This window comes from Rhipicephalus microplus, chromosome 10 (genome assembly GCF_043290135.1).
Source record: "Rhipicephalus microplus isolate Deutch F79 chromosome 10, USDA_Rmic, whole genome shotgun sequence".
NCBI lineage: Eukaryota > Metazoa > Arthropoda > Arachnida > Ixodida > Ixodidae > Rhipicephalus > Rhipicephalus microplus.
In genome coordinates this window covers 93,270,827-93,289,333 of record NC_134709.1, presented here as the reverse complement: position 1 = coordinate 93,289,333, position 18,507 = coordinate 93,270,827, and the positions used below count along the sequence as shown (strand labels likewise).

The 18,507-nt window shown below is 48.6% G+C and overlaps 1 protein-coding gene across 2 annotated transcripts in view; it reads left to right on the top strand.

Annotated features, from left to right (window-relative positions):
- LOC142774795 (uncharacterized) overlaps positions 1 to 18,507 on the top strand; it is a 75,292-nt gene that overhangs the window by 30,550 nt on the left and 26,235 nt on the right. The window lies entirely within an intron of this gene.

Below are 18,507 nucleotides of genomic sequence, written 5' to 3'. Positions count from 1 at the left end.
CTTTTTTTCATTTTCTTTCTTCGAATACGCGGCGTTTTAGTGCAATCACAAACACACCCGTGGACAGGTCGTGGCATCCCGGGGCAGTTTCAGTGATGACCGAGTGTGTCATGCTTAAGTCAGCCAATGGCTCATAGAAAGGCTGCGATGAGTGGTTTTTTGAGCTTGTAGCGTCATTCGTGAAAAGCAGAAAATGCGATTTCGATCTCTCTCTCTCTCTCTCTCACACACACACACACACACACACACACACACACACACACACACACACACACACACACACACACACACACACACACACACACATATATATATATATATATATATATGAAAGTAAATGCACTTTCACATAACAACTGTTTATTGTGCCGACGTTTCGACGCGAATCCCGTCTTTTTCAAGGCATAATACTATTTACACATGTTCCGTGTCTTTTTATAGCCGGTCGAGACAGGAGGGAAGGGGTCAAAAGAAAAGGAAATATATATATATATATATATATATATATATATATATATATATATATATATATATATATATATATATATATATATATATATATATATATATATATATTAATGAGATATTAATGAGATATAACAGACAGTAATGGCAAGGAATGTACAGGGGAAATTATTAAAACCAATGGAATGTAAATAAGAAGAAAGAAAAGTGGATGAAAAAATTACCAACTGTGAGCAGGAATCGAACCTACGGTATATATATATATATATATATATATATATATATATATATATATATATATATATATCGTACCGAAGCATATATAGTGGCGCCAGCTTTGTGCCAGAGTGAAAGAAGACGTTGACGTTTGTGTGTGGCTCGTGCTTGCCGGAATCCTGCCTATACCAGCTTGTTGCGGCGAACGTTCCTCGAATGATAACCTGTGTTTTTACGCAACCTTGCTTGTTGCATTTGGTGGAAACGTGCTGGGTAACGTCCTAGAGCTCCGCAGCCGTAAGCTACCATCTCAGTCCGTGGTGACGGAGCGCGTCGATCCCCCACAAGGCTCTTCCACGCTGCCACCTGTCATGTGTTCTGGTGTACTTCGTCTGCGTGACCCACCAGTATACAACGGCACTGAAGATCAAGATGTCGAGGACTGGCTGGCAGAGTACGAGCATGCCAGCGCGATTAACAAGTGGGATGACCCCGCGAAGCTGACTCACGTCATCTTCTACTTGACGCATTTGGCCAACCTATGGTTCACCAAGCACCAAGCTGACATCCCCACCTGGTCGTTTTCAAAGAGGCCGTCACCTCGTTTTTCGGTCGTCCAGCCATGCGTAAGCTTCGTGCTGAACTGGGCCTGCGGGGATGATTTCAGCGAAATGGTGAGAGCTTCACGAGCTACATTGAGGATGTGATCAGCCTCTGTAGGCGAGTTGATGCGAGTATGACGGAGGCTGACAGGAAAAAGAATATATTGAAAGGCATTGATGACGACGCTTTTCATATGCTTGTGGCCAAAGACCCACAGACCGTCACGGCCGTGATTCAGCAATGTCAAAGTTTCGATGAGCTGCGCAAGCAACAAATTTCTACACGTCGCGCTAATACGCAAACAGCTGAAATTTCGGCTTTGGAGTGCAAAAGCAGTGGCCCTGACTACAGCGTGTTAATGCCTCAGATTCAACAGTACATCCGAGAGGAAGTTGCTCGACAGCTCTCTCTTGTCGCCACCATCAACGAGACCCCCACAACTCGCCCGCAGGGGCGCCTGCGCAAGTAGGCGTTTGGTGTGTAGCGACACCACGGACCCGAGCTAACGGGGGAGTTTCTACTCCCTCCCACGCCAGCCGTGCGTGGCTTTGCCGTGCCCGAGGAAAAGGGGATCCTGGGGGTTGAGCTGACGCTGGGTGATTGGACCTTTAAGGCCCCCCGGCAGAGGCAACACACCCCTTTGGCCCCGGCTTCACGTAGACGGCACCCCTGGGCTGACCCACCCAGGGGAAACCGGCAGTCGCCTTTTCCTATCTCTCTCTGCCTTCATCTTAGTCTTCATCTCTCACTATCTATCTGTCCTGTCTTCTACTCTCTTGTGTTTACTTCCAATTTTCCTGGCGGCAAGGGTTAACCCTGTGCAAATAGCCTACCTTGGTCTAGGCGCATTGGGTTATGGCAGTGTTGTACGGCTGACGTCTGCAAGCTTTCAGCACCTGTAAACTTGCAGCGTCCCCTTGTTGGGCTCCGGGATGGGTGGCTGCCAACGCTGCTGAACAAAAATAAGACCGGCATGCATGGCGCATTCCCTCTACTATCTGATCGTACCGGCCTAAAGCGGGTACGCACCGACGACATAAATCTCTTCAACCAGCCAACAGAAACTTTTCCCCATTTCCACGTCATTCACTGTGAAAAAACTGAAAAGCAAGCCAGGACCGTCTCTCCTTTCCTAGTCTCTAGATGTCTTACCGAAACTCTTGGCACAGGATACAAGGTAACCAAAATGGCTAGTGGAGACCTTCTCCTCGAAATCCGTGACAAAGAACAATTTAAAAAGCTAGACCGTCTCTCAGATTTCGGTGGCATACCAATAACCGTAACACCACATAGATCAATGAACACAACTCGCGGAGTGGTATCCGACATGGACTTACTTGACTTGACTGAGACTGAACTTTTGGAGGGGTGGAAGAGCCAAATTGTCACTAATGTACAGAGAATCATCATCAGAAGAGATAATAAGGAAACACCGACAAAACACTTAATAATTACATTTGCATCCAGTAAACTACCGGAATCAATTCAAACAGGGTACACAAAGACATCTATCAGGCCGTACATACCAAACCCTCGTCGTTGCTTCCAATGCCAGAGGTATGGCCATGGCTCTAAAACCTGTCGTGGTCGCCAGACTTGTGCACAATGTGGAGTCCTAGGCCACGTGTTTGAGAACTGCAAACAACCGCCACACTGTGTAAACTGCGAAAAAAACCATGCCGCATATTCACGCTCCTGCACATACTGGACAAAAGAAAAAGAAATAATTACGTTGAAGGTGAAGGAGAACATTACATTTAAGGAAGCACGGCGAAGAGTCGCTCCATTCTATGGACCTACATACGCTGATGCGGCGCGTCAGGGGCACACCGCACCAGCCCTCGCCACCCCTCCGGCCCGCGCACACCGAGCCGGCGGTTGTGGCACCTGCCTCCAAGGCGGGTGTAGCCCAGGCTACACCGCCTACTCCCAAACACAGACCGGAGACTCCAGAGTCTTCGGGTCTCAAGGCCTCCCCTCACCAGGCGAGGCCCAAAATCCGAACTAACAGCCCGCATGTGCGGGCATCCAGTGCCTCCGAGGAGGCAATGAATACGTCGGCACCCTTGGTGCCGAAAGAGCGGCGTGGCTCCTTGGAGCACGCCAAGAAAACAAAAAAGCAAATAACAGGGTCTGGTGATGGCCCTGTTAAGTGAACTCAAAATCCCCGTCTAAAGAGCCACTCGCTTTTCGTACACACAGCACTATTTCACATTCACCATGAACACTAAAATTATACAATAGAACGTCAGGGGCCTTCTCAGAAACCTTGACGACATCCAAGAACTTTTACATGAACACTCACCAAAAGTGCTGTGTGTACAAGAAACACACCTTAATTTAAAACACACAAATTTTCTTCGTAAATACGTTATTTTCCGAAAAGACCATGTTGATGCCATGACATCATCCGGAGGTGTTGCCATCATAGTGAATCAAGGAATTGCTTGCACACACTTACAACTCCAAACATCTCTTGAGGCAGTGGCTGTTCGAGCGGTTTTTTTTGATAAACTGATCACAATCTGCACTATTTACATTCCTCCTAGCTATCAGCTGCAAAAACGCGATTTACACTCTCTAATTGATGAACTTCCGGAGCTTTATGTTCTCCTTGGAGACTTTAATGCGCATAGAAGGTTATGGGGTGACTCTCGGTATGACGCGCGGGGTCAACTGATCGAACAGTTCCTTATCTCGTCGAGCGCGTGTCTCCTAAACCGAAAAGAACCAACCTATTATAACCTCGCTAATAACACCTTCTCCTCCATAGACCTGAGCATAGTACCTCCATCTCTTGTGCCTCGACTCCAGTGGAAAGTCGTCAGTAATCTGTACGGAAGTGATCACTTCCCCGTAGTTTTGAGCACAACGACAGTAACTGAGTGTCCACCACGTGTTTCCAAGTGGCTCATAAACAGAGCCGACTGGGAACAGTTTCATACTATCGCTTGTGTAGGTGGGAATGACATCTGTACTTTGAACATTGATGTTGCTGTGAACTACTTCACAGCGTTTTTGATTGATGCTGCAACGAAATGCATCCCACAAACAAATGGACACCCTGGAAAACGATGTGTGCCATGGTGGAACTCTGAATGCCGAAACGCGCGCAAACAGCAAAACAGAGCTTGGAGGCTGCTTCGGAACTCACCGACAGCCGAAAATCTTGAAACCTTCAAGAAAATAAAGTCTCAAGGCAGGAGAACGCGTCGGCAGGCCAGAAGAGAAAGCTGGCAAAAGTTTTTATCGGGGGTCAATTCATACACACAGGAGGCTAAAGTCTGGAACATGGTCGGTAGGATAGCAGGAAAACAAGTACACACACTTCCACTCGTAAACACTCAGGGTGATACCTTGGAAGATCAGGCAAACTTCCTCGGTGCAAACTTCGAACAGGTATCTAGCTCGTCCCACTATACTGACACTTTCCAAAAATACAGAACAAGAATTGAAAAGCAGAAACTCGAACACAAATCCACTAGATACGAGGCATATAACCAAGCTGTCAATCTAGCTGAGCTCCAAACATCTCTAAACTCCTGCAGTACTTCTGCCCCAGGTTCTGACCATGTGATGTATGAAATGTTAAAAAACCTACCAAACGAAACCCGAAAAACCTTACTTTGTTTGTACAATGTTATTTGGTCTTCTGGCACTATTCCTACCTCCTGGAAAGAGGCTTTTGTTATTCCCATTTTGAAAGAGGGCAAGGACCCTTCTTTACCCTCGAGTTATAGGCCTATAGCACTTACAAGATGCTTGTGCAAAGTCTTCGAAAAAATGATAAACTGCCGACTTGAACATTTTCTTGAAACAAATAATTTGCTCGACCCATTTCAGTGCGGGTTGCGAGAAAGTAGATCCACCACAGACCACCTAGTTCATATCGAGGCACAGATCACAGACGCGTTCGTCCATAAACAATATTTTCTCTCTGTGTTCCTCGATATCGAAAAGGCTTATGATACTACATGGCGTTACGGAATTCTAAGAGACCTGTCCCACCTTGGTGTGCGCGGAAGAATGTTTCATGTAATCGAAAGTTACCTGTCAAACCGGACATTCCGTGTCCGTCTGGGCAGTGTGCTCTCCCAAACATTTGTCCAGGAAACAGGCGTGCCACAAGGTGGTGTGCTTAGTTGCACACTTTTTATTATTAAAATGAATTATATTGTACATATGTCGACGACGTTCAGCTTGGCTTCAAGTCATGCAACTTGGCCATGTGTGAGGGGCAGGTTCAGCTGGGTTTAAATAAGGTCTCCTAATGGGCAGACGAAAACAGATTTCGACTTAACCCACAAAAAAGCACGTGTGTCTTGTTTTCTCGAAAGAGAGGCATGCACTCGGAACCCGACATTCAACTGAACGGGCAACGACTGTCCGTCAAAGCCGAGCTTAAATTCTTAGGCTTAATCTTGGACAACAAGTTGACCTTCGTACCCCACATAAGGTATTTAAAAACAAAATGTTTAAAAGCCATCAATGTTATAAAAGTGTTGTCACGTACTACGTGGGGCAGTGACAGGAAATGCCTCATGAACCTTTATAGAAGCCTTATTCGCAGCCGCTTAGATTATGGGGCCATTGTTTATCAGTCAGCGACACAAAGTGCTTTGAAGATGCCGGATCCCGAGCACCATTCGGGCATCCGCCTTTCTACGGGTGCTTGTCGCACAAGCCCCGTAGAAAGCCTTTACGTTGAGTCAAATGAGTGGTCGCTTCATCTGCAAAGAACCTACATGTCCTTTGTATATTTCCTTAAGGTGAAAGCAGACAAGAGGCACCCCTCATACTCTAATATTATTGACTTGTCGAGCTCCATTATTTTTCAAAACAGGCCTTCGATGAGGCAGCCTTTCTCAGTTCGCCTGAAGGGTCTAGCTGAGGACACTGGAGTGTCACTCGAACACATTTTAATGGCTCCTGTAGCATACCCGCCACCGTGGCAGTGGCAGACTAAAGATTGCGATGTGTCTTTCCGAGAAGTTACTAAACATGCCCCTATTGCCTATATTCGAACATACTTCTTGGAACTTCAACACAAATACACACGTCCTGAGTTTTTTACAGATGCCTCTAAGTCTAACTCCTCTGTGTCCTACGCTGCTGTTGGCCCTCTACATCCAGGCACAAGTATCTTCACAGCGGAAGCTTACGCAATACTTGTGGCAGCTAAACACATCAAACGATCGCAAATACAAAAAGCAGTAATTTATACAGACTCCCTCAGTGTGGTAACGGCTCAGCACAGTCTTAAAAACAAAAAAACCCTGTCCTCGTTTCACTTTACTCCATTTTATGCACACTCTACACACTCAACCGACATGTTGTTGTGTGCTGGGTGCCAGGGCACCGTGAGATTCAAGGCAACATGATGGCTGATCAGCTTGTTGCATCCGCCCATGAAAGCACCGCCATTACACCCACATCAATCCCGGCCCTTGATCTTAAGCCGTCTCTCAAACGAAAACTCAGGGACTACTGGCAGAGCAAGTGGGATACACACACACAAAGCAAACTACACGTTATCAAGCCACACCTTGGCTATTGGCCACCAGAATCAAAATCACGTCTAACAGAGGTAACACTAACAAGACTCAGGATAGGACACACATACCCGACACACACACACATCTTTTGTCCGGTGGTGATCCACCAATCTGTGATAAATGTGGTGAGGTATTAACAGTTCTTCACGTTTTAATTCAATGTAAACGTTTAGACACTCTAAGAAGACAACACTTCCCACTATCCTACCGACAACATATGCCTTTACACCCTGCAAAGTTCGTCGGTAGGGAACCGCTTTTTAGTCACAAATCATTATTAGCGTTTTTAAAGAAAATTCATAATTTTCATATCATATACCCGGGCATACCGTAGCATGACCTCTCTAGAGAGGTTTTTGCTGCGGTGGCTACACAGGAAAGCACTTGCCTCACGGCCCTTGGACGCAAGGGTATGAACGAGTGAGGTACTTGTGCTAATGCCATACAAGTCCACAATCGTTTTTCATTATCACTAACTTTTGTCACCTATTCACATCACACACACCTTTCACGGCATGGTCATGATTTTATTACTTGTATGTTTTACCCGCCTTTTTGCGAGGAATTTTATGGCGCTTATACAGCCGCTAATCACAATCATTGTCCACATCCTTTGTCCCATGAACTGGCGGTCTTTGGCCATCAAATGGCCCTTGCGCCAAAAAACACCATATATCATCATCACCCCCACAACTCTGGACCACTCACTTCGCCGTGCTATTCAGACGCAAGTTGCCGGGGCGCTCCCTTCGCCCGCGTCCCCAATATCAGTGACGGCACCACTGACCTATGCAGAAGCCGTCCGCGGACCTCCTGCCCAACCGCCGCTCCCTTCATACAGTCCAGCCACCAACTACTACAGGTCATCAGTTTTGGTTGATCCAGTAAATCGGCCCTTTCTACCACCTCGAGCACCTGTAAACTCGTGGCGTACTCTGGATAATCAGCCCGTCTGCTACAACTGTGGTATTCCAGGACATGTCGCGCGCTACTGCCGTCGCCGTGGATTCTATTTTAATGATGTTGAGCATTCCGGCAACATACCTCGGCACTCAGAATCTCATGTGACACCTGACTCCCATGACCCCCGCTCACGTCGACCAGACTCAGCCGACGTCGATCTCCTTCACCCCGTCTTCGGTCGCCTTCCCCCATGCTTCGCCAATCCAACCACGCCCAGGAGGAAAACTAACAGTCGCAGTTCCTGAGGCAAGAGCTGCGCACCAACGAAATCTCCAAGGCCTCATCTTTCGCCCCCTAACGAGATTGTCATGTTTATGGACGGTTTTGCCACAACTGCTCTTGTCGGCACAGATGCCGCTATTTGTATAATCAGTGAAGTGTTATGCCGCAAACTGAACTAAGTGACGACTCCACTGGTTAAAATTTCTTTACGCACAGCGAGTTTGCAACACGTCCAACATTCTGCCACATGCACTGCTCGTGTTGTGATTCAAGGAGTGCTTTACATCGTTGAATTTGTCGTCCTTCCGCATGCGTCTCATGAAATCATCCCAGGACGTAACTTTTTTTCCGCTAATCATGCGGTTGTCGACTGCGCTGGTGCTCAACTCGTTTTGTTTCTATTCAGCACGACATTCATAGAGCTCCCTCGCTCGCCAAAAAAGGTGATTGCCACTGCTGTCGTCGTCATTTCTGCTTTTTCGGTCGCCGCGGTATCTTTTTTGTGCAACTACGTTTCCGATTCAACTGCCCTCTTTATGCCGTCACAAGAATGCGCTCGTCGCCGGAACCTTGTCGTCCCATTTGCCGTCATAACACTTGCCGATGGCTCCAGTGCCATGTACGTGTGCAATCCATTCCCTTGTCCCGCTGCCTTATTGCATGGCGAATGTATTGGGAGTCTTGACACTTATGATAACATCTTTCCTTTCTATGCCCGTTGTGATACGACACCGATGTCCGTGGATGCTGTCACAGCTGCCACCGCACCCTCAATACCTGTCGAAGACGTTCTGTTGCGCAGCGTAGACATCGACCTTACGCAAGACCAGCGCAATCAGCTCATTCAACTACTTGACCGTTTCCTTGCCTCCTTCGACCACGGACAACCTCCCTTAGGACGCACGTCAGTTGTCGCTCACCATATCGACACTGGTCATCATACTCCACTTCGTCAGCGCCCCTACCGCGTCTCGCCGGCTGAGCGTGACGTCATCACTCAACACGTCGACGAGATGCTGCAACGTGGTGTTATTCAGCACTCACACAGTCCTTGGGCTTCGCCAGTGGTCCTCGTGCGAAAAAAGGATGGCTCCATCAGGTTTTGCGTGGATTATCATCGACTAAACAACATCACACGCAAGGATGTCTATCCTCTGCCACGCATTGATGACGCCTTGGATTGCCTTCAAGAAGCGGAGTTTTTCTCTTCACTGGATCTGCACTCTGGATATTGGCAAGTGCCAATGAGTGAACCAGACCATCCAAAAACACGGCGTTTGTGACCCCTGACGGCTTATATGAATTTAATGTGATGCTCTTCGGTCTTTGCAATGCGCCTGAGACTTCTGAAAGAATGATGGACAGTGTGCTCAGGTGACTTAAATGGCACACTTGTTTTTGCTGTTTAGACGACATAGTTGTATTCTCGGTGAATTTCGAAACTCATCTTTCCCGTCTGGAACAAGTTCTCCAGTGCCTTACGGCAGCCGGGTTGCAACAAAACTTCAAAAAATGTCGTTTTGGCGACCGCAAACTCCCAATTTTCGGCCACGTCATTTCAAAAGAAGGAATATCGCCAGACCCTGCCAAATGGCGTGCCGTTGCCGAGTAACCCAAGCTTACTATACTAAAGGAGCTTTGTAGTTTCGTAGGCTTGTGTTCCTATTTTGGGCGTTTCATTCGGAATTTTGCCTCTATAATTGCCCCTCTGACTCAGCTTCTCTTCCATAGCGCGGACCTTTCTGGCTGGAATTCCCACTGTGATGACGCATTTACGGAGCTGCGCCGGCTACTCACGTCTCCGCCAGTTCTCCGCCACTTCGATCCCAATGCACCCACTGAAATTCACACAGATGCAAGCGGTGTCGGCCTCGGTGCCATTGTCGCTCAACGCAAGGATGGCTGCGTCGAGTACGTTGTCGCCTATGCCAGCCGTACCCTAACGAAGGCAGAGTCCAACTATTCCGTCACGGAAAAGGAGTGCTTGGCTATCATTTGGGCTATAGGAAAATTTCGCACTTACATTTACGGACGCCAGTTTGATGTTGTCACAGATCACCATGCCTTATGCTGGTTAGCGTCCATGAAAGATCCTACTGGCCGCCTCGCTCATTGGGCTTTACGCCTTCAAGAATACGATATCCGTAATGTTTATCGCTCAGGGCGCAGACATTCAGACGCCGATGCACTATCCCGTTCTCCACTGCCTCCTGACCTTGCCTACTTATCAACTGCCATTTGCGGTTCGTCGTCGTTGAGCATCACTGACATGCCATACGAACAGCGCAAGGATCCTTGGATCAATTTTTTGCTCGACGTCCTCCCTCACAGTTCGTCAGAAACGACTTCACGCTCCTTCTCTCGTCAAGCAAGACACTTTGCTGTCCGTGAAGGCTTGTTGTATCGCCGGAATGACGTGACGGACGGCCGTAGGTGGCTCCTTGTCATTCCTCGTCATTTGCGTTCAGACATCTGCGCTGCCTTTCACGATGACCCCCAATGTGGCCACGCTGGAGTATTTAGGACTTACTCTCGCTTTCGCCTAAGATACTACTGGCGCGGCATGTATCGGCACGTTCGCCGGTACGTTCGGTCACACCAGGTGTCAACGTCGCAAGACGCCTTCTCACAGCACTGCTGGCTCTTTGAATCCTTAACCTGCCCAGCGAGACCATTCGACCGCGTCAGAATTGATATTTGTGGTCCTCTACTCAACTCTCTTCAAGGAAACCGGTGGATTATCGTCACCGTCGATCATTTGACACGCTACGCTGAAACATCTGCGCTGCCTGCTACCACTGCGAAAGACGTTGCGTCCTTTCTTCTTCACCATCTCATTTTGCGACACGGTGCACCTCGTTAATTACTGAGTGACCGTGGACGCGTGTTTCTCTCGAACGCCATCGACGAGCTGCTCAAGGCATGTCGCACTGTTCATCGAAAATCTTCGGCATACAATACTCAAACCAATGGCATGACGGAACGCTTAAACCGTACCCTTGGAGATATGCTTGCATGTATGCCTCTGACGACCACACTAATTGGGACCAAGTGCTCCCTTTTGTCACGTACGCGTACAACTCTGCGCCACAAACAACCACTGGCTTTTCTCCTTTCTTCCTCCTGTACGGACGTGAGCCATCATGCTCCATGGACACCATTCTCCCTTACAGGCCTCATGTTTCCGAAGCAACGCCTGTTTCAGAAGCAGCTGCTTATGCCGAAGAGTGTCGTCAACTCGCTCGCTCACTTACTGCACAAGACCAATGGCGCCAGAAAACTGACCACGATTCCTTTGCGTCTACTGTACACTATAAGCCAGGAATGCTGGTTTGGCTCTGGGTCCCGTCTACCCCCCCCCCCCCGGTCTTTCCCCGTAGCTTTTGCCGAAATACCATGGCCCCTACCGTGTGGTGCGGCAAACATCTCCTGTCAACTATGAAGTTGAGCCCATTGATCCACCTTCGGACCAACGCTGCCGTGGGCGTGAAACAGTACACGTATCACGCCTCAAACCATGCTATGACCCCCTTGTCGTGTCCTTTCCCTAGGTCGCCAGGTTGGCTCCTTTCTGCGCGGGGAGTAATTTTACCGAAGCATAGTGGCGCCAGCTCTGTGCCAGCTTGTTGCAGCTAACGTTTCTCGAATAATAACCTGTGGTTTTACGCAACCTTGCTCGAAGCAATATATATATATATATATATATATATATATATATATATATATATATATATATATATATATATATATATATATATATATGTATATATATATATATATATATATATATATATATATAAATGTAGATGCGTTTTCACAAACAACTCGTTTATTCAGCCAACGTTTCGACGGGCGCCCCGTCTTTTTCACGGCATAATACTATTTACACATTTTTGCGTCTTATAGCTTCTCGAGACAGGAGGAAAGGGTACAGAAAGAAAGTATAAACAACAAAAAAAGAAAACAGGAGGAAGAAACTTAGCTTAGGAAGATTGAAAGTGTCGGAAATTGTGGTGCCACTATATATGCACTGACTTCTGTCAGGGAACAAAAAAAAAGAATATATATATATATATATATATATATATATATATATATATATATATATATATATATATATACATATATATATATGGCAGAACACGTGGCATAGACACACAAATAATAAACTACATATTAGGCCACAACTTGGTTATTGGCTGCCACTATCAAAATCATGACACAAAGAAGTAAACTTGCAAGGCTCAGAACGGGACATACATACTCTACTCACACATGCCTTCTGTATATATGTATAAATATATATATATATATATATATATATACATATATATATATATATAATGCAGTGGGGAAGAGGGAGAGAGACAGTATTTAGTTGGAGCACCTGAAAGACGACTACGACGATGAGCTGAGCTCGTGACAGTGACTGACGCCTCTTGAACCAGGCAGTTGGTATTATTCAATAAACCATTTTATAATTTAGTGGAGATGCTGGGTAGTCTTCGAAGCTGGAACTACGAAGTCGCACGTTACCTGCAGTGCCAGCAATGCCGGAAGAACCCTCCAACCAAGGTACCTCGCAAGTTCCCGCCTCTACATGTCCCGGCGTGTGGTCACTGCGTCACCCACCGATCTTCAGCGGCACTGACGGCCAAGACGTTGAGAAGTGGCTAGCTACTTACCACAAGGTGAGCGCAGCGAACAAGTGGGTCGATGCGGCCAAGTTGACCTATGTAAGATTTTACTTGTCCGGCGTCGCTAGTCTCTGGTTGCGCAATCACGAAGCCGACATTGCCTGCTGGGATTCATTCAAGGCCTCCTTTTCGCAAGTCTTTGACCACCCTGCTGTGCGAAAACTCCGCGCAGAACAACGACTTCGTGAGCGCGCTCTACAGCCGGGAGAGACCTTTACCAGCTACATTGAAGACGTTGTTTACTTGTGCAGGCGGGTAAACCCAGCGATGCTCGAAGCCGACAAAATCAAACAAATCCTCAAGGGCATATGCGATGACGCATTTCAAATGTTGTTAGCCAAGGACCCACAAACCATTGCCGAACTCGTCAGCTTGTGCCAGAGTTTTGACGAATCGCGCAAGCAACGCGCCCAAACACGGCGCTCCCTGGAACAATGTGATTCGATCGCGGCCTTGACTCTCGGAGACCAGAACGACATGTTGGCTCGCATAATGCAGTTCGTGCGTGAGGAGGTCGCTCGGCAGCTCTCCATTTTATCGAGCGCGCCCGAGCCAGCGCAAACGCATCCTTTGGCCCCAGATAATCTGGCCCTGGCCATAAGGCACGTCATACAAGATGAGGTAGCGGACGCTTTGCCTTCCGCTCGTTCACCACCTCTGGAGGCCGCACCGTTGACGTATGCGTAAGTCGTTGCAGCCAGAGCACCTCGACAGCCGAGTTATGCTACCTCACCGATCCCTGTTCGGCCATCACCAGTTCCGTTCAGCCGGCCGATTGCAGCGTTTCCGAATCCGTGGCGCACCGCAGACAACCGCCCGATTTGCTATTCTTGCGGTTACGCAGGACATGTGGCTCGCTTGTGCCGCCGCCGCTCTCTCGTTCAGAACGACACCATGCAAAGATCGTCGCACGACTCTCGGTGCTTTAACAACACGGCACGTCAACAAGGATCCTCTTCACCCGACCACCCTCCCTCAGCCAGTCATCGATCTCCATCTCCCCGACGTCGCTCCCTGTCGCCTATGCGCCGTCGACACTGCCCTTCAGACGCGGAAAACTAGATGCCGCCGTTCCGGAAGCACGAACTGCGTCGTCGTCGAAAGAATCAAGTCCTAGCATTTCTCCGACAAACCTCATCGACGTTTTTGTGGTTGGTTAACGTACCCTTGCGCTTGTGGACACTGGCGCTGCTGTTTCAGTAATTGATTTAAATGTTTGCCGCCTGCTTCGGAAGGTTACCACGACGCCAAAGGGGTTGTCCCTCCGTACTGCCAGTGCTCACCATATTCGACCATCAGCTGCATGTACCGCCCACGTTCTCATCCAAGATGTTTTGTATACCGTCGAATTTCTTGTGCTACAGGCGTCTTCTCATGATGTGATCCTCGGCTGGGATTTTCTGTCTCGTAATCATGCGTTTATCGACTGTGCTTGTGCTGAAGTGGCCTTCTCTGCGTTTTGTGCCTCGTCTCCCGAATTTCCGTTGAACAAGCTGTTTGTCGCTGTGATGCGGGTTCTTGTTGCTGATTTGTTTCTCCTGGTTGAGCCCCGGAGAGTTTTTCTAATAAGGACAAAGCCGTTTGCTTAACAAACAACACCTAAACATTTACTGCAGAACTGAAGCAAAACTCAAACACAAACTACAAGAAATGAGTAGCTGGCTAAAAGCGGGTTTTAGAAGGAAAACAAACATCTAAAGTCCCGAAACTGCCGACGGAAAGTCACAGCTACATGATGCAGTTCTGACGCGGTGATTCGGCGGTGCAGGGAAGAGAGCAAGTTCGATCTCACCAAAACGTTGCTGCTGTAATGGTGGCGACGGCGTGTACCGATGCTCGCTGGCGGCGACGATGGAACGGGACTCGCTCGGTGATGCCTGTGGCGGCCCAGATTCGCCCGATGAGGTGGCTGGTTGCAAGGCTCAGGCCCGTGACCCGAACTGCCGTTGCTGCACCCGCACCGGAATCTGCAGGCCTTGGTCTCGACCGTTGAGGCAGCTCGCCGTCCTTGGAAGGCGTTGTCCGGAGGTCCAGACCGGGTGAAGTCCAGAAGGCTCAGGTCTGCCACCCGACTGCCTGTCTTCAGCTCCCAGCTGTGACCTTCCTCTTGCCTCGTTCACCTCGAACTACTAGCTCTTTTGCCCTTCAGGATTGGCTTCCTCTGGGGCACACTTGTCTCGTCCCGATTGGCCTTTCAAAACTCCGTGGTGATCAGCCATTGGCCCTTGTTTGCTTTATGGTCTTGGATGCTTGCGCTCCACGCTCTCACGTGTACCGGTCCTCGGCGTCGTCGTTGTTCAGGCGACCCAGCACGTGCACTCGGTCATCCTTTAATTTCGCGCACTTTTCAATCATTCACAATTACGCGCACCAGTCGCATCACCATCGCATCACAATGGCCCCCTTTCGAAGAAGTTTTTCCCGTTGAAAAACTGTCGTTCGATGCGCACCACACAAGCTATCACAACACACCGATGGCACCACACTGCTTCTTCGTTGACATGTCTCACGTCGAAACACCGAGTCCACAGAACGTAACATTCAACCAACAACAATAAGAAAAGTTTTTGGCAGCAACTAAGAACAGTACAAATACAGTCATTAACTCCAGTAACAGTCCACCACACAAGCATAACCTTGTAATAATAACACACAGAACATATTCACTGCAACCTACTCATGTAGTCGGCTCCAACATTCTCGGATCCCTTTATATGTTCTACGTGAAAGTTGTACTCTTGCAGTACTAAACTCCACCGCAGAACTCTGCTGTTGAGGTGTTTTGCTCGAGATAAGTACTGCAACGGTTGGTGATCTGTGTGAACCGTGAAATACGTCCCATATAAAAATATGTGGAACTTTTCCACTGCCCACACCAACGCGAGACACTCCCGCTCGATTGTTGAGTAGTTCTGTTCTCGAGGCAGTAGCTGACGACTGGCGTATTTTACCGGGTATAAAACACCGTCGTGCTCTTGCATAAGGACTGCACCGATGCAAGAATCGGAGGCGTCACTGCGGAGTACAAATCCACGTTTGAGATCCGGAGCCTTTAAAATAGGTCCAGACGCCAGAGCTTGCTTTAGTGTTTCGAAAGCTGTCTGCCCTTCAATATTCCAATTGATCTTGTTACTCTCCCTTTTCTTTGTCATCTCTGTCAGAGGCAGTGCCTTCTCAGCGTAGTGAGGGATTAGATCACGATAATATCCTGCCAAGCCAAGAAACGAACGTAGTTGTTTCTTCGTAGTGGGTAATGGGGCTTTGGCGATTTTTATGATCGTGTCCTCTACCGGCTATTCTCAGCTTCGGCAAGTCTAAGACGCAGTTGCAGGTTTTGGTTCTCTAATTCCAGCTGCTCCTTCTTTGCGCGTGTCTCCAGTTCGAGCTGTTTTTCTTTTTCGCGCGTCTCGAGCTCAAGCTGCTCCTTCTTGGCCTGCGTCTCCCGTTCCAACTGTTCCTTTCGAGCTTCTCGTTCCGCAGCCCGTTCCTCTCGTGCTCGTGCCTCCTTCTCCTCGTACCATGCTTTAAAATCCGCCCCATCAATTCCCATGCGATCCGCCAAGGCCATTAGCTCTCGCATATTCGACATGATGTCAACCGCGTCAATAAATGAAGGTGTCAAACCAACGGCTTTGTCCTGTCGCTGCGGACGCCAGTTTGTGATGCGGGTTCTTGTTGCTGATTTGTTTCTCCTGGTTGAGCCCCGGAGAGTTTTTCTAATAAGGACAAAGCCGTTTGCTTAACAAACAACACCTAAACATTTACTGCAGAACTGAAGCAAAACTCAAACACAAACTACAAGAAATGAGTAGCTGGCTAAAAGCGGGTTTTAGAAGGAAAACAAACATCTAAAGTCCCGAAACTGCCGACGGAAAGTCACAGCTACATGATGCAGTTCTGACGCGGTGATTCGGCGGTGCAGGGAAGAGAGCAAGTTCGATCTCACCAAAACGTTGCTGCTGTAATGGTGGCGACGGCGTGTACCGATGCTCGCTGGCGGCGACGATGGAACGGGACTCGCTCGGTGATGCCTGTGGCGGCCCAGATTCGCCCGATGAGGTGGCTGGTTGCAAGGCTCAGGCCCGTGACCCGAACTGCCGTTGCTGCACCCGCACCGGAATCTGCAGGCCTTGGTCTCGACCGTTGAGGCAGCTCGCCGTCCTTGGAAGGCGTTGTCCGGAGGTCCAGACCGGGTGAAGTCCAGAAGGCTCAGGTCTGCCACCCGACTGCCTGTCTTCAGCTCCCAGCTGTGACCTTCCTCTTGCCTCGTTCACCTCGAACTACTAGCTCTTTTGCCCTTCAGGATTGGCTTCCTCTGGGGCACACTTGTCTCGTCCCGATTGGCCTTTCAAAACTCCGTGGTGATCAGCCATTGGCCCTTGTTTGCTTTATGGTCTTGGATGCTTGCGCTCCACGCTCTCACGTGTACCGGTCCTCGGCGTCGTCGTTGTTCAGGCGACCCAGCACGTGCACTCGGTCATCCTTTAATTTCGCGCACTTTTCAATCATTCACAATTACGCGCACCAGTCGCATCACCATCGCATCACAGTCGCTGACGACATCGACATACCACCGACTAGCACAGCCTTTGTTCCCGTATCTTGTGCCGATGTGTCTAAGCCTGCAGTGTTGTTTACGCCTTCCCAAACATTCCAAAATTCGCAAGAGCCTCCCGTTGCCGTTTGCAGTTCTAGATATTTCGGCGGGCGCTACCAATTTGTTTGTCACAAATCTCTTGCCTTCTCACACAACCTTGCGTCACGGAAAATGTATTGGAACATTCCAAGACTTAGACGTTTCTTCCATCTTCGACCTTGATGGTGAAAGTGATTTGCAGCTTAATGCATTGATGCCATTTGCCCATTCAATTGTCCACGAAAATAATAATTTGTTTGGCCCCTCAATTGATGGCGAACTTGAAGAACCAAACCGCGAAAAGCTTTCAGAACTTCTTCAGCAGTTTCGCGGCTTGTTCGATTGCCAGCAGACGTCCTTAGGCAGAACGCACACCGTTGTGCATCACATTAACACCGGCTCCCAAGCGCCTCTGTGACAGCGTCCCTACCGTGTATCTCCAATAGAGCGTCGTGTAATCACCGAGAAAGTGGCCGACATGCTTCAACGTGGCGTCATTCGGCGGTCTAGCAGTCCCTGGTCTTCACCTGTGGTACTTGTGAGGAAAAAAGACGGCTCGATTTGCTTTTGCGTCGATTACCGCCGTTTAAACAGTCGCGATTAAAGACGTGTACCCTTTGCCGTGCATCGATGATGCCCTGGACTGCTTGCAAGGCGCTGAATTCTTCTCATCACTAGACCTACGCTCTGGTTATTGGCAGGTCCCTATGGCAGCACCAGATTGTCCAAAAACTGCTTTTGCGACGCCCGATGGGCTATACGAATTTATTGTAATGCCCTTCGGCATTTGTAATGCGCCACACACATTCGAAAGGATGATGAATAGGGTCTTGCGTGGGCTAAAATGGAAGACATGCCTATGCTACTTGGATCATGTCGTTGTTTTCTCTCCTGATTTGGACAGCCATCTCCAACGTCTCAGCCAAGTGTTGAGCTGCCTCATGAGCACAGGCCTTCAACTAAACATCAAGAAGTGCCACTTTGGCGCTCGGAAGGTCGCAATACTTAGTCACGTTGTCTCAAAACGGGGCGTCCTCCCAAACCCAGAGAAGCTTCGTGCTGTCGCTGAGTTCCCGAAGCCTACGACTGTGAAAGCGCTTCGCAGCTTTGTCGGACTATGGTCTTATTTCGCCGCTTTGTGACGAACTTT